A 16,990-nucleotide genomic window follows, 5' to 3' on the forward strand; every position below is an offset into this window, starting at 1 on the left:
GTGATTGAACGTCCCCGCGTACTGAACGGGAAAACTTCAAAATAAAGCGCAATACGGTGCCATATCTTTCTCAAGACTCATTTTCTGGAAAGCGTGTCGCACTTTTTGTCTACAGATTCAGGTCGATCTACAGGTTGGAACCTGTAGATCGACCTGAATCTGTAGACAAAAAGTTAGCTGCAATCATTTGCCAGCTCTTGAATTCGCAGAACGGCGATTCGTAGTAGCAGATGAATTCTTGGCGACTGCTTTCTCCGACCGCTTTTGTAAATTCGATTGCACCGAAGAGCGAAAATATTTTGCATGGTGACTTCTGGTGGACAACTTGATAGATGAGGAAGGATTTCGAGCGATGTTAAATGTCACCTCATTGCTCCTTTAACGGTTACCAACAGGTGCCCAACGAGGTGTTTTATGAGATAACACCACTCTGACATGTGCCATGTGAATGCCCAGTCGAAGAAAAATCTCTGTTGGGAATATCCCGACCTGGGGCTTCTGACCGGATAGTTGAATTTCCCTCTTTCCGACGCGCCAACGTGGTGGACTTTTTAGCGCTGCTTTCTATCCTTGTCGCTCACGGGTCCCATTCCATCCATTTATCATTTCGTGTCTATCATAAATCGGAAGAGAGGGGGTACGTAAAAAATGTTACGTTATAAATGAATGGCTTCTGGAGGATTTCGAAGCTGTCGTACGCTTCACGGACGTCGTGACATGATATGGTAGAATTCCCCGGTGACGGCACAAATTTTTGAGGATATCGGGAAAATATCTTTCCCCGTGTCACGCTTGACCGTGTGTGTGACAGCAACACGCATTTTGATGTCCAAAGCGATGGCCAGGTTGTGTCAGAAACAATGGGAATTACACCGCAGCAACATTTTAGAAACAACGCCTCAGTGGACTAATACCCCTACCACATGGGCAGTCTTCAAGGATCATTGAAATCAGTGGTGACTGAAACATGCGCATAGCGCCACTTAGCGTGTAACGTGTCAACTACTCAAAGATCATTAGAGCCAATGCTCCCGTTGACAGGTTACACACTTGGTGGCGCTACATGCATGTTCGATGGCCATTGCTTTCAATGATCATTGAAGACTGCCCGTGTGACAGCCTGGGTATAGGCAAGCCAGGGTACAGTTTGAGCAGTAAAGCACACACACTGTATTGACGAAAACATTTGTATGCCCTCGTACAGTGTAGTATATAGGTATGTGTGAGCACAGCTTGTGTGTTCCCTCGTAAAATACTAATACGGCGCATCAAAGCTTCACACTGGAAAATATGTGTGTCGTGCCCATCTCCTGATGCCGTGGACGATAATTAGCTGCCAAGAAAGCCCTACGAGACCCTTCAGGCGGTCTCTCGTCGGCACCTCGAACGAGTATACTGGATTTGAACGTTTTCAACTAATCTTATATCGTACGGTACTTGGTCACATTAGGCAGTTTTAGGGAATCGTAAGTGCGCTCCGACTGCGACTCCGTATCTCTGTCAGTGAATCCAATATCAGCAACGTGGCACCAGCCACTCCGAAGGAATAAAGCGATTGGATTATGTTATGTTATGAAACGTTATCGTGAAACTTCTACGTTCTCCTAAAACTCGTCGCAGTTTTAGTGAATCGTTTTTCCTCAAACGGTTCGCGAACGGTTTTGCGGATGACGAATGAGGAGGCAGGGAAGTGGCTCAGAACGTAATCGCCTGATTGGTTCGTGGCAAAACCGTTCGCGAATCGTTTGAGAGAAAACGATTCACGAAAACTGGCTTTGATACATAAAAACGTGTGGGCCCCGTTTCTCAGGTAATCGGGAGATATAGCGATACTACCCAGGATGCTGATTGGCATGCGGTCAACAGCGCCCCCTGCTAGTGCCTAAAAATCCACTCTCTAGAATAACTAAAGCGTCTAGTTTATGTTGCCGTCGCAACTAGAGTATTCGATTTGTATGTACTGTTACCTCGGCGTCGCATTCTTTATCCTTCGTACAAGTTTGAGGAACAAGAGGGTAAGACGAAGTGAACACGAAAGAGAGTGGACAGAGTCTGTCCTGTCCAGTTCATTGATGTTACCTGTCCCATTCCTCAAACTCAACGAAATTATGCCTGTTTCACGTATACACCAGCCAGTTTGCATCATCCGACTTTGTTCATCTAATAATCTGATCTGGTGCCCCCACAACATCTGATGAAAGCAATGCTCAAGGGCGACTGTCCCGACAGTAGCGATTAGCTGACGGTCCCACTTTGGTCTACGGCGTAGGCTGAGCGTTCTTCGCTTGATTAAAAATAAATAATGACTGGATGTACACCTTGTATTTTATGGCTACACTATCCTATCGAGTATATATGTCATTTTGCGAAACACGTGGTGCTGTACCGCGCACCAGCGTCGAAGTATGAGCTTACGTCTAAGTTAAAACTCTTCAACGCGAAGCGAGAACGAGAGAGCAGAAGAAATATGACCACGACCTTGGGAGTACGAACAATATTGAACACGTTACTCCCAAGCTCGAGGGGATATATCTCAAGATAAAAGCGAAAGAGCGACATACCGACAAGACGACGCTTCGAAGTTTCAATGAACGCTCTCAAGTACCCCACTCAGCGGGAAAGGAGCACAACAGGTTGCCACTGTTGCTTCTGAACACGAGTCCAACGGATCGCATCCGCCTACTGGCGCTGCAACTCCACGACCCGAGCTGATATCGGCCGCGGCGCAACACGGCGCATGGGCGTGCCATCTTGTAGGGAAAGCCGGAACTACAGGAGAAAGGATGCGAAGGGAATACCTGCCCTTGAGCTACATGGGCTCATCCGTGGCACACTTATCAGAAAGGAAACAGCAACGTTTACACTTATCGGCAAAAAATACACAGCAGCTCGTGCAAACGGGGTATTTTATAGTGAATACAGGTGGTCGTTCGAGTGCAGGCCAGTGTAGTGCGCCCGTGTAGGGCCCGTGCAGGAAAACCGCGCCAGTGCTGCTGACACCGATCCGCCCAGTCGATCATGCTAGAAGGTGCCAGCGTCAACCAAAAATGCCAACCCGCGTTCAACCATCGCTGCTCCGGCAGCGGGGGAACTCATTCAACTGATGTACAAGATGGGGCCGCAAGACAACCACTTTAAACATAAAATACATGACAATGCCAGAATCCGCATTCGTAACCTACATTCATAGCCACAGACCACATTCATACCTCATCGTCCGAGTAGCGCGAAACAGTGTCCACAACGTATAGTTCTCCACCTTCGGACGCTTCGAAAACGGCAAATATGTCTGAATCCTGATATCGCGGAGGGACCTAATAGCTCTCCTTTTTTACAATTACCTCGATGCGTTCTTTTTACCACTTTCGCTATTGGTGAGTCCAGGAACCCGTAGGCGATGTATAGAGCAAATTACCGTACAGCTTATATCACGGCAGTTACGGAGACAACGAGCACTAAAAGCCAGTTAACCCTTCCTGTGTAATTCATTGCTATCGCAGCCCGGTTTATCTGTTGGAGGGTTAACAGGGGGAGTCTCGAGTTCATTAAAAGAGCAGGAAACTCCCTCCATATATTTTTTTGTTTTGTTTTTCTTTCTTTTTTTCTCCCTCTCTTTTGATTGCGACTGGGCGCACGAGAACTAACGAGTCCTTCCACAAAATACGAGGGTGATTCAAGGTTGAACGAGACTTTTATTACTTTAATACAATGGAAAGTTCGGGAAGCACCAAACTACGTCGGTTTTTAAAGTACTCACTGTCCGCATCTAGACACCGTTGCCATCGCTGTGGCAAGTCTTTGATACCTTTGGCGCAGAAAGAATCGGGTTGCTGTCGTAGCCACTGCAGAACATCTTTCTGGAGGGCTTCATCTGTGTGGAACGTCTTTCCTCGAAGGTTTGCTCCCAAACAAATGATAATCGCTTGGGGCTAAATCTGGGCTGTAAGGTGCATGATGCAAAACCTCCTAGCGCATTTTGGCCAGAGTTGTGACCGTCAAATTCACCGTGTGAGGTCGGGTATTGTCATGAAGAAGAATGACCCTTCCGGACTACATCCCAGTCATTTTCTTGCGAATTGCGTTTCGCGCAGCACCCTTTATCAACGTGTAGTATAGTACCGGGCATTAATCGTGATCCCTTACTCTGGGAAACCCACATATATGACACCCCGCATGTTCCAAAAGACAGTTCCCATGGATTTGCCAGCAGATGGCTGCATCTTACTTTTCTTTGTCGGCGAGGAAGCCTCCCAGGACATTCCATGCTGCTGCTTTTTGTCTCTGCGGTGAAATCATGCATACAGGTTTCATCACATGTGATGATCGATTTCAGAAATTCATCCCCATCGGATTGAAACCGGTTAAGCAGCTGCTCAGAGACTGGAATGCGCGCTCCCTTCTGACCGTAAGTGAGGTGCCGGGAAACCCATCTTGCACAGACTTTTCGGAACAGTAAGTGATCGTGAATGATTGTCTCCACACTGCCAACACTAATATTACGCTGGGCTGCAATGTCCCGAACTGTTACTCGCCGGTTCTCGAGGATGGTTTGCTCAACACCTGCGATGTTTACTGGCGTGACTGCAGTCGGACGAACGTGTCCATGGGGTTCATTCGTACCACTGACCACTGTCTGCACCATTCGGACACTCCTTGACACCGTTCGTTCCCCATACTGTGCCTGCAATCTTTGCAAAATTTCAGCTGGTTTGACGTTCTCCTTCAAAAGGAACTTGATTATGCATCGTTGTTCCCCAGCTACACATCCATTGCTCGCTGCTATGATAGCTGCCGCTGCTACACATGCCACTGACAGGAGAAGGATTGCACTTCGTCCTCCGAAAGTTTTATTCAATTACGTTCACTCACTGTTTCTTTCTCTCTCTCTCTCTCTCTCTCTCTCTCTCTCTCTCTCTCTTGAGCAAAAGTCCTGGTCAACCTTGAACGACCCTTGTACTGTAGCGCGCAAGAAAGGTATTTCATTCAGACGAACACCAGAAACCCCTCAGTTCCTTCACAGAGCCCGTAACGAATAAGGCAGGCTCACGTAACTTTGTGTCGACAGGAGAAGACGATAGGAATACATCAGGTGGCTCATGACGTGGAGTATACCAGTTAGACCGAAGCGGCCGGAGTGGTCAACGCACCGCCGTGTCTGTAGTGGACGTGTATTTAGTGATGAAAGTTGTTGTTCTATGTTGTTCCAGCCTCAGAACATCAGTTTATCTCGTGTATTTAGTGGCATTATCTCCGGCCCTTGTCAAGGCGGCATGAAAGTGAAACATAGATGACGCAACTTACGGTGGCGTGTCAACCGGGCAGGAAGCAACCCAAGCAGCACAATGTACTGAAAGTCGAGTGCAATAGGGTTGGACGGTATGTGTCTTGTCAATGTTCTTTAGTTTCAGGAGTCCCGTCCACCCCTATTGCACTCGACTTTCGGTACATTTTGCTGCTTGGGAATGCGCCACGGGTAAAGTCGCTCCGAATTTCAACCTTCACTGACACAACTTTTCTATCTGTCAGATTAGATTCGTCAATAACTAACAAATGCGCAATCAGGTCGACAGACTTCTTTCTGATGTATTCTCGTTGTGCAATCTTGTGCACTTTTTTCTCTCGTTGAAGCATTAGCACTACGCAATCTACAAATATTTTGATAGTGTAATGCTTCACGTTGCATTAATGGCACTATGCGTGCATTCTTTGTATTTTCCTAAGAATCTATAGTACTGGCCCGTCAAGACATACGCAATTTGTTGTATAAACAATACCGATGCTCACATATACCTACTGAACCACATAAGCAAACGAGCCGGGGCGAGCTCGTCTAGGGACAAACACAACACAACAAATTCGCGAAAAAAGCCAATGAGTGACAGTGCGGTCCCTGATTGGCTTTTTCGTAACTTACTTGCTGCTGAACCATGAATTGTGCGTTACAACGACTAACATATTGGAGATAATGAGTTCGTCGCTTTCTTTCGTTTTCTTTTCCCTGCGTACTTCTCCGTTTTTTTTTCCTTTTTTGTTTTGCTGCTGCAGCATTACGCATGACCAAGGATCAGTGAAACGTGAAAAAAGCTTCACCTCCATACTCCTAAACCCTCTAAAAACAGAACATCGCCGTACAGCACGCGGAAGGTCACCAATTGTACAGAATGATAGCTTTATCACTGTGGATTTGTTGAAAAACGGGAGGCGTATACGTCTCGCGCTTTCCACAAATCAAAAGTGATAAAGGTATCATTCTGTGCAATGGTTGGCCTTCAGCGTGCTATGCGGTGAAGCTCTTTTTTTTTAGAGTGTTGGAGCCATAATACACTCTAAAAACAGAACTTCACCGCATAGCACGCTGTGCGCGCTAACCATGGTCACGAATGATAGACTTATCGCTTAGGGGCCCTATTCCGAGGTGCCTCGCTCGCGCAATCGAGTCGTTTGCAAGCGACGGCACGTGGTGTGTGATGTCATCGAACGACAGCACCGAGAATTTGGTATTCCAGTGCTTCCAGACGAGCCGCGCGTGAACGATCCCGTCGTTTGACCGATGCACACGCTTGTTCAGCGGGGAGAGCTCAGCAGAAGGGAACGTGAAAAAGAGCAATTTTCAACACGAACCACCAGAAGACAACGGCAAAAGGGCAAGGGTGCAGGCCAGCTGGTACATGGTGAAATTCTTTTTGGTGAACTTGTTTTTGGTGAATTGGGGGGGGGGGGGGTTCATGGTGAATTTCTCGGGTTCCAATTTTTTCACCACCAGAAGACGACTGCCGCCTGGTTCTGACCCTCAGAAGCTAGCAACGTGTGTAATGATTTTTTTTTTTTTTTTGCTACATTCTATAGCGGCTTCCCGCTCTAGCAAATTTTTCCACGGCTGACAGTGAATACATGCAGTGAAAAGCAGTCGGAAGCTAGGCAAAGGCAAAGGAACCACTGACAACTTCCCAATAAGTTGAGCAGCTACCACATGTAGTTCCGGACCACCGATGGTGTCGGTAGGCGAAGCGATCGAGGCGGCGGGAACGATACCTGCCACTTTTGGTATTTCGGGTTACGTCTAACGATCGCGCGCTTGGGTTATTTACTATCGCTCAGCCCGTCGACGTGTTCAAAGTCACTGTCACGCGCATCCCAGATGACGACGACAAAGCGATTGCACGAGCGCGTTCGCAAATATAACTTTGTGCATTTGAGATAAAAGCAAACATAGGCAATAAAAGACGACGCAAAAAAAAAAAAAGAAACAAGCTGTGCTTGTTTTTCTTTTTTTCGTATAATTTCCTCTATCTGCGATGGATTCACCGGTACGCGCTTCACGTCCCACCTCGGAGCAGTTTCACATTGTGCTCGACTATGTAGAGGAGCACCGTAATCCCTTTACGGGTGGGCTGTCCGCTGGCTACACATCGCAAGACAGAAATAGGGAGTCGTGCGAGCTGGCTACACGTTTGAACGCCAGCGGTGGTGCAGTGAAACCCGTTGAGAGGTGGAGAAAGGTGCGTTAATTAATATCGGATAGAAACACCAACAGAAATCTCAAAATTCGCGGCAGCAGTGACGACTGCAATATCCCCGTCATCGGCCCTTGGGACACCGCGGCCCACTCCAGGGCGACCTTACGTCATGTAGTTGGATCTTTTGAGGCGACAGGCGTATGGAACTCATTATGATCCCACCAGCGCTCTCGGACATTTCCACCATCACGATCACGTTCATCATCGCCATCGCCGCTCCGATCATTCCCGTCATCTCTCATTGTCATCACTCATCATTGTCACCACTCACATTAGAACCCCTAGCTATGGGGTAGCTTTCCACTCATAGAGTGGAAAACTGCCCCCCTGCATCATCAGAATATATGTGTTGTTTTTGTTGCAATATCCCACTACTTGATTGAAGTTGTGTTCAATGAAAACTTTTAGACGTGGACCAACAGGAAAAGCGCCACCAAAGCCAAGGCAGCTCGCATCTCACATCACACGCGGGAGACGGGAACAGGTCCCCCACCGAAAGAATCGCTCTCTGAGCTGGAGGAGCGACTCGCCTCTGTGATTAGGCAAGTGGCGACGACCGGGATGCAGGAGACTCGGGATACGGGCACTGCCGGCCTCGGAGTCCGCATCAACGATCATTTGTATGGCACCGCCCGAGGCAGCTTCTGCCTCACAGAGCGATGAAGGCAGGTCGACGTGCACATAGGTTCTGACCGCGTTGGCCTCGATAGCAGCCACGCGAAGTAACTTGCAGCCATCTCCGTTGAATGCTCTGGCTACTCGACAGGCCAAACGACTGGGTCCGAGAAATCGCTCGTGCACCGACACTCAGCCGATAGCGTCGTTCACAAGCGACACGTTTAGAAGACAAGGAAATACCAAATGCTCGATGCCGTCGATACGTGACATCACGCATCACGTGCCATCGGTTGCAAACAGCTCGATTGCTCGTGCGGTGCACCTCGCGATTCAAGCACGCTATCGTTAGAGGCGCCGTCGGAATATCAAAAGTTGCATGGGTCGTTCCCACAAGGTCGATCGAGAGCGAGCGATCCTCGCCTACCGACAGTGTCGGTCGCGCGCAATCGGTAGCTCGGAATAGGGCCCCTGATTCGAGGAGAGAGAAAGCCGTACGCCTTTTTGTGGTAAGTTTGGATATATGAAAATTGCCACAAAAAAGGCGTACGCCCCCTGTTTCTTCGAATCGGCCGCGATAAGCCCCATCGTTCGTGGCAATGGTTGGCGCACAGCGTGCTATGCGGTGAAGTTCTGTTTTTAGAGTGTAACATGTCTAAAAATGTCTGTAGCATATTTGCCTAACAATACTTCGTGTTTGGCGAGGCTTCTCATTACAATTCTGTGTATGAATAATGGGATCTTCGAAGTTCCTTTTAGGTTTCAAAAGTTTCATTCCCAAGAAGCACGATTAAATTGGTGTGCTCCACCTGATTCATTACTATTGGGTGAAGCCCACCTTTGATCCACCCGTACACTCTTAAAACATGACCTCCCCGCATAGCATACCCTTAGTCATGGACGTAGCCAGTGGTGGTGGGGGGTGGGGGGGGGGGGATCGAACTCCGCAAGGGGTGTATTTACATGCTTTTGACAAAATAGTGTGCAATCACACAAACTTTTAGGGGTATCCTCCATATTTTGAGGGGTGTAAGGGGGTCTGGATAAATCACTGGACATGGCCAGGGGGTTTAGGAAGTTCTACCAGTCCTCCCCAGGTAACCGAGGATGCGGCTGTAGAGTATGTACCACTGCGCCAATCTACAACGTTGCAAGCTCATTGGCCCAGACTGCGTGCGCGCTCCGATTGGTCGACAACGTTTTGAAATCGCATTTTGTACGCGCGCATGTGTGTGCAGCGTCCCGGCGGCCGTTTCAGCATAGTTTCGAAATAGCTCGCATCGGTCGGCACGGCGTCCGTCCTCTTGTGTTCCGTGTTTCGGTGATGTCAATCGGCAGTTTGTGATTCTACGTTGTTGTGCTGTTCCTGGACACGACTATTATCCCACGAACAGTCTATCAACTACAGAACTGGAATGCTTCGTGGGCTGGTGCGGTTGGAGCGTGAAGAACGATTTCAGGCGCCGTCGGATTTTGAGACCTGACAACAAAGACAGGATTACAATTACGTGCCACACAAGCGCCTTTTCCGCTCTGCAAACAACGAAAGAAGATGCTCATCATAAAAGGGCCGGCAAGGCGTCCTCTTGTGTTTCGTGTTTCGGTGATGGCAGAACAGTTTGTAGAAGTGTTCGCTGGTTTATTCATGCGTCGTTGTGATTCAACGTGTGTTGCGCTGTTCCCGGACACGACTGTTGTCCCGCGAACAGCCTATCAACTCCGGAACTGGAATGCTTCGTGAGTTGGAGCGGTTGCAGTGTGAAGAACAAGCGCGGGCCCCGTCGGATTTCGAGAGCTGTGTTCGTTTTGCTTCAAGTTCGAACTTAGTTACAGTGCGTCAGCAACGCAGTGGACTTTGTATTCACAGTACACCCATGTATCAGATCTTTGAATCAGTGCTTTGTGTCAAATAAATATTTCTTTTAGCCAAAAAAAGCTTCAGTTATTTTGAATATCGGGTAACGGCGGTAGGCGTGAAATCCGGTAGAAGTCGATGGTAGCCAGAACCGGTCGAAAGGCCAGCCAAAGTTAAGGCTCCTGATTGGCCGACTGGCATTGCATAATTTCTACAACGTTGCACTCTCATTGGTCGTGTGCCCAGTGTTGTGTGAATTATCTCAAACTATGGGCTCTATGGGGAGCTGTTGGAGCCTGGTTCTACCCCCCTCCCCCGAAATCATACTTTTGGTAGTGCATTTGGGAGAGGGTAACACGTGTGAAAAGCGTGTTATGCGGTAAAGTTCTGTTTTAACAGTGTACGCATTGAGTTGACTTTTACTAACCATTCTGGTGCCCTGACACTGAAATTTGTTCCCTAGCACTACAAACAGACCCTAAACTTCTACTCCTTGAAGGGACTAAAACTAGTCCTTTTCCCCTCTCTCTTACAGTGCGGACACAGAAGAAACAACCGCAACGCGCAGGAACCAACGATTCAGCCACCCGTGCGTAAGCTTATTAAATGTTTGCGTTTGGAATCAGCTATCGAGTGCGCCGCACTTAAATCTAAGAACCCATAAACCTCTTTCAAAAATGTGTGTTAAACACTGTCTCAAAGTTGGTCATAAGACGTTGGTTCGAGTTGGTCCGAGTAGGTCCGTTAGAGAGGCTATGAAATCTGTGGTGTAACATGCTGACCACAAGAAAACAATTCAGTTTGGCTACACTGCGGCCTTTTCTAGTTAAGCGCGGGACCAGGACAACTCACTCCTCACACAACTCCCTTCACATATCTCCTCGGTGAATCGGGTGAAGCCTGCTTTACATTTTAGCCAGGATTCTTGGGGATGCTAACTTCGGAACCTAAACCTGCGTGTGTGAGGAAGAAGAAAGGTAGCCAACGCGCACACGGCGCAAGTCATTTGTGAATCACGGCCAGTATCTGTGTGTCTCGTGTGTCTTCAACAGGTAACGTTATCCACCCACCCAATGTTGCGTGGCCTATTGCCCTTTGGCTGATACGACACCAAGAAGGAGAAGCTGCGCCGTTTGTAATCCTCCTTACTCAAATAAACATAGCAGAGACTGAGGAAGAAGAAGAAAGAACACTTTCACTGATGATACGGATATTGTGGGATCTTTTCTAACGGCGTCTACCTTGGGCGAGATTTGGCTGGAAATGCACACCATAAAAACGATAGAGTATACGAGAGCATAAAACTATAGTAGTAAAGTAATATATCTATGATAAAAACCTACTCGTAAAATTAACTTCACCAAATTTGAGACAGATTATCGACTCGTTTGATTACGAAATCGTCTCTCTAAAAACATGTGGCTATGCGACGGCATGCAACACTCATTCCTCCCACGAATCGAAGTCCGTAATCTATCGCCTGCAACTCAGTGTGCCGTTCACAGCAGCCTTCCTATAGATAGGTGTCGTTGGCTCACCGAACTGTCCAACATGCGGTACCCTGGAGGACACGGAGCACGTGCTTCAACCTGCCGACGCTTCAACTCTATTCGAGAAACACTGAAGGACGCCCTCAATAGATTCATTAGCGTTGAGAAGGTAATAGGGAGTTGGCCGATGCAACCACCGCCAACCCGCGCTCTGTGCCCTGGCGCGCTATATCAGGGACGTACGGGCTGAAGTCACGTTTTAAGACGAAGCTCGCTGTGTGCTCAGTGTTGTCACGAACCAAGCGCCATGGAGCCACCTACGTTTCCATTGTATGTCTCCTATGTATACACAAAGGGAAAATAGCCGAAGCTCTGTGGTTGTACGTTGAGCATATGTTTATAAGTTGATCGTGCACTCCCAGCCGAGGACAGCTGTTTCGTTCTGTACATAACATACAGGGTGTTTCAAAAAACGTGTCATTCGGACTTTATAAAAAAACGGGGCGACGGAAAAATACGGGGTAAAGGGCACTTTTGTGGCAACTGAATTTGCCATCTTGCAAAGATATTTTCATTTGATTTTAATTAAAATAAATTGAATTTCTTTAACTGAACTCCAAAATTTCCCAAGTCAACCTAACGTTTTTTTTACAGAATTAGAGAGCCCGTAGCGAACTTAGTCAGATCCACCAAGAAATCCACTCGATATTGCAAATAGAACTGCCCAAAAAAAGTCCCGAAATTGAGGCTTCAAAGTTTCGGGTATTCAACGGCGCACCAAATCAGACGCAAAGATTCGTGGAGAGGAGGACACCCTCCTGCCCCCATGAAAGATAGAAGGTCGAAAAAACACAGGGCGGGAAAAAAGAGGCGGAATCATTTTTGTTTGCCGCTTATCAACGTATGGTGGAATGTCACCCGCCTTGTTATCTGCGCGTCTTGTGCTGCACGCCGGTTTGGCGATAAACTGTTCTAGCTTCATGGGGGCAGGAGCATGTCCTGCCCTCCGCGCATTTTTCCGACTGATTTGGTGCGCTGTTGAATACCCGAAACTCTGAAGCCTCAACTTCGTCAACTTCGGGACTTTTTTATGGGCAGTTCCATTTGCAATATCGAGCGGATTTCTTGGTGGATCTGACTAAGTTCGCTACGGGCTCTCAAATTCTGTAAAAAAAACGTTAGGTTGACTTGGGGAATTTTGGAGTTCAATTAAAGAAATTCAATTTATTTTAATTAAAATCAAATGAAAATATTTTTGCAAGATGGCAAATTCAGTTGCCACACAACTGCCCTTTACCCCGTATTTTTCCGTCGCCCCGTTTTTTTATAAAGTCCGAATGACACGTTTTTTGAAACACCCTGTATATATAAGGGGGGGAAAATTAGCAGGAGCTCTTTAGCTGCACGTATAGCATATGTTTGTAAGTCAGACGTCGTCATGCCAGTACTGGACAGCTGTTTCGGCCTTCTTGGGCCGCATCAGCAGTACGCAGACAGGCAACGTCTGAGCGGATGGCGTCAGAAGGTCACGTGGCACGTGATGCCTCCAGTCAGGGAGTCCTAAGACACCTCTGGAAGCCCAGTGCAAAGCCAGTCAAGTGTATAAGGGGAAAAAATTAAATTAGCAGGAGCTCTTTGGCTGCACGTATAGCATATGTTTGTAAGTCAGACGTCGTCATGCCAGTACTGGACAGCTGTTTCGGCCTTCTTGGGCCTCATCAGCAGTACGCAGGCAGGCAACGTCTGAGCGGATGGTGTCAGAAGGTCACATGGCACGTGATGCCTCCAGTCAGGGAGTCCTAAGACACCTCTGAAAGCCCAGTGCAAAGCCAGTCAAGTGTATAAGGGGGAAAAAAATTTGCAGGAGCTCTTTGGCTGAACGTATAGCATATGATTGTAAGTCAGACGTCGTCATGCCAGTACTGGACAGCTGTTTCGGCCTTCTTGGGCCGCATCAGCAGTACGCAGGCAGGCAACGTCTGAGCGGATGGCGTCAGAAGGTCACGTGGCACGTGATGCCTCCAGTCAGGGAGTCCTAAGACACCTCTGAAAGCCCAGTGCAAAGCCAGTCAAGTGTATAAGGGGAAAAAATTAAATTAGCAGGAGCTCTTTGGCTGCACGTATAGCATATGTTTGTAAGTCAGACGTCGTCATGCCAGTACTGGACAGCTGTTTCGGCCTTCTTGGGCCTCATCAGCAGTACGCAGGCAGGCAACGTCTGAGCGGATGGTGTCAGAAGGTCACATGGCACGTGATGCCTCCAGTTAGGGTGTCCTAAGACACCTCTGAAAGCCCAGTGCAAAGCCAGTCAAGTGTATAAGGGGGAAAAAAATTTGCAGGAGCTCTTTGGCTGCACGTATAGCATATGTTTGTAAGTCAGACGTCGTCATGCCAGTACTGGACAGCTGTTTCGGCCTTCTTGGGCCGCATCAGCAGTACGCAGGCAGGCAACGTCTGAGCGGATGGCGTCAGAACGTCACGTGGCACGTGATGCCTCCAGTCAGGGAGTCCTAAGACACCTCTGAAAGTCCAGTGCAAAGCCAGTCAAGTGTATAAGGGGAAAAAATTAAATTAGCAGGAGCTCTTTGGCTGCACGTATAGCATATGTTTGTAAGTCAGACGTCGTCATGCCAGTACTGGACAGCTGTTTCGGCCTTCTTGGGCCTCATCAGCAGTACGCAGGCAGGCAACGTCTGAGCGGATGGTATCAGAAGGTCACATGGCACGTGATGCCTCCAGTTAGGGTGTCCTAAGACACCTCTGAAAGCCCAGTGCAAAGCCAGTCAAGTGTATAAGGGGAAAAAAATTGCAGGAGCTCTTTCGCTGCACGTATAGCATATGTTTGTAAGTCAAACGTCGCCATGCCAGTACTGGACAGCTGTTTAAAGAAAGTTTATTTCACATGTAACAAGATTACATTATACACAACCGAGCGACACCATCTGGCTACACAGCCTTGTTAATGCAGGACGTTATGAATCACACAGCTCGCTTTACAAGTGTGACTATACCATTACTCACATGAATGACAGCACAGTCAAGCCCCGCAGAGCTAAACTCCCGTTCACCTAGGCCACAATATAACATAGTAAGGTTGGCAACCATGTCTTCGCGAGTTCTAACGACAACAGTTTGCAACGGTACAAAGGTTCGGCCACGAAATATCGCGTAACATCTAGCCCGCCATAGATGATGTTGGCCCACAGTAGCCGCTAGTCGACGAATGCGATCACGCGCTGTGTTAACTCGATTGTAGTCACCATCAAAAAGAGATACCACAGGAACGCCTAGACTACGACTGAGGTGCAGCCAGAACAATCGCGCCACACGGCATGGTCCAAAAATATGGCGAGTTGTCTTAGGATGGTCACACATGTCACACATGGTGGGTCCTGGTATACCCCAAACCTGAAGTCGATCGCGTGAAGGCAAAATCCCCCATGCGATTTTCCAGCCGAGGTCTCGCGGTCCCTCGGGAAGCCATCCATGGGTCAAACGAGAAAATCGGACACCCACGCGTTCCGAACGTCTTCGCGCATCTTCCTCCGACCAAGCAAAAGCTTCGCTAACACGAATAGGAGACATCTGGCGGATCTCAACTGGACCTAACAGCTCAGCCAGTCTTCGGAACAGCCGTACTGCTATCACACAAAGGCGATGCGGATTTTCTGCTACGACATAGCCCGTACTGTGCATCGTCGGTAAAAGCTCACGTAAGAGGAGGACACTAAACCAGTAGACGATCAAGAGGAAAAAAGGACTGGAGGTGTCGTCCAAGATACGAAGGAAGTTTTTGAGGAGGAGCGTCTGACATATTACCTTAACATCTGGCAAGCTCCAACCGCCTTGTCGTACTGGGAGCTGCAGAACAGCACGAGGAATAAGAGGAGTTCGGTTATCCCAGAAAAAGCTGTACAGTACTGAATGAATGCGGGAAGCAATTGCCGGTGTCGGGGGAGAAACTTGCCCTAAATGCCAGATGCGAGGACACAAGACCGACTTCAACAAGTAGGCCCGTTCCTTCATAGAGAACGTGAATGACCTTGTTTTGGCAATCTCCGCTTTGAGGTTATCGACGAGTGTCCTCCACGCTGAACGAGGAACTCCTTGCTCACTGAAGGGAATTCCCAAGATAGTGATCGAAGACTTTAAGGGTATTTGAGACAGAGAGGGCCTGGCCGAAAAGCCCAGGTTCATACATGCGCATTTCGTCAAATTAAGGCATGCACCCGAGCTAGCGCCATACGTGGCAAAGTCTTCTAAGACAGCGTCAAGCTCCTCAGGTTGCTCAAGGAACAACGTAAGATCGTCCGCATACGCAGAGATCCTCCATCGACTTGTGCCCGGCAACGGTAGACCCTGAACTCAACGGTCATTCTCCACCATACAAAGAAAGGGATCTATGGCTAGCGTGAAAAGAATCGGTGAGAGCGGGCAGCCTTGCCTCACACCCTTTAGAATAGGAAACGCCGGCCCAACTTCTCCATTAAGTATGAGGCAACTCGACTGGAATTTGTAGATGTTGCACAACAAAGCGGTGACCTTCTGACGCCATCCACTCAAACGTTGCCTGCCTGCGTACTGCTGATGAGGCCCAAGAAGGCCGAAACTGCTGTTCAGTACTGGCATGGCGACGTTTGACTTACAAACATATGTTATACGTGCAGCCAAAGAGCTCCTGCTAATTTTTTCCCCCTTATACACTTGACTGGCTTTGCACTGGGCTTTCAGAGGTGTCTTAGGACACCCTGACTGGAGGCATCACGTGCCACGTCACCTTCTGACGCCATCCGCTCAAACGTTGCCTGCCTGCATACTGCTGATGAGGCCCAAGAAGGCCGAAACAGCTGTCCAATACTGGCATGGCGACGTTTGACTTACAAACATATGCTATACGTGCAGCCAAAGAGCTCCTGCTAGTTTTTTCCCCTTTACACTTGACTGGCTTTGCACTAGGCTTCCAGAGGTGTCTTAGGACACCCTGACTGGAGGCACCACATGCCACGTGACCTTCTGACGCCATCCGCTCAAACGTTGCCTGCCTGCGCACTGCTGATGAGGCCCAAGAAGGCCGAAACAGCTGTCCAGTACTGGCATGGCGACGTTTGACTTATAAACATATGCTATACGTGCAGCCAAAGAGCTCCTGCTATTTTTTTCCCTTATACACTCGACTGGCTTTGCACTGGGCTTTCAGAGGGGTCTTAGGACACCCTGACTGGAGGCATAACGTGCCACGTGACCTTCTGCTGCCATCCGCTCAAACGTTGCCTGTCTGCGTACTGCTGATGAGGCCCAAGAAGGCCGAAAGAGCTGTCCAGTGCAGGCATGGCGACGTTTGACTTACAAACATATGCTATACGTGCAGCCAAAGAGCTCCTGCTAATTTTTTCCTCCTTATACACTTGACTGGCTTTGCACTGGACTTTCAGAGGTCTCTTAGGACACCCTGACTGGAGGCATCACGTGCCACGTGACCTTCTGACGCCATCCGCTCAAACGTTGCCTGTCTG

General features: G+C 48.5%; 1 protein-coding gene across 2 annotated transcripts in view; it reads right to left on the reverse strand.

Moving 5' to 3' along the window:
* Window positions 1-16,990, reverse strand: part of LOC135377889 (adenylate cyclase type 2-like) — a 305,742-nt gene that overhangs the window by 256,352 nt on the left and 32,400 nt on the right. The window contains exon 1 of one of the 2 annotated variants that reach the window (XM_064610624.1): window positions 2,562-2,693. The exons of the other annotated variant lie outside the window; for it this stretch is intronic. The gene's annotated coding sequence lies outside the window, so the exon portion shown is untranslated. Of the gene's footprint in view, window positions 1-2,561; window positions 2,694-16,990 lie in introns of those variants that run through there. 2 annotated transcript variants of the gene reach the window in all.

The sequence above is a fragment of the Ornithodoros turicata genome, chromosome 1, assembly GCF_037126465.1.
Source record: "Ornithodoros turicata isolate Travis chromosome 1, ASM3712646v1, whole genome shotgun sequence".
In the NCBI taxonomy this organism is placed as follows: Eukaryota; Metazoa; Arthropoda; class Arachnida; order Ixodida; family Argasidae; genus Ornithodoros; species Ornithodoros turicata.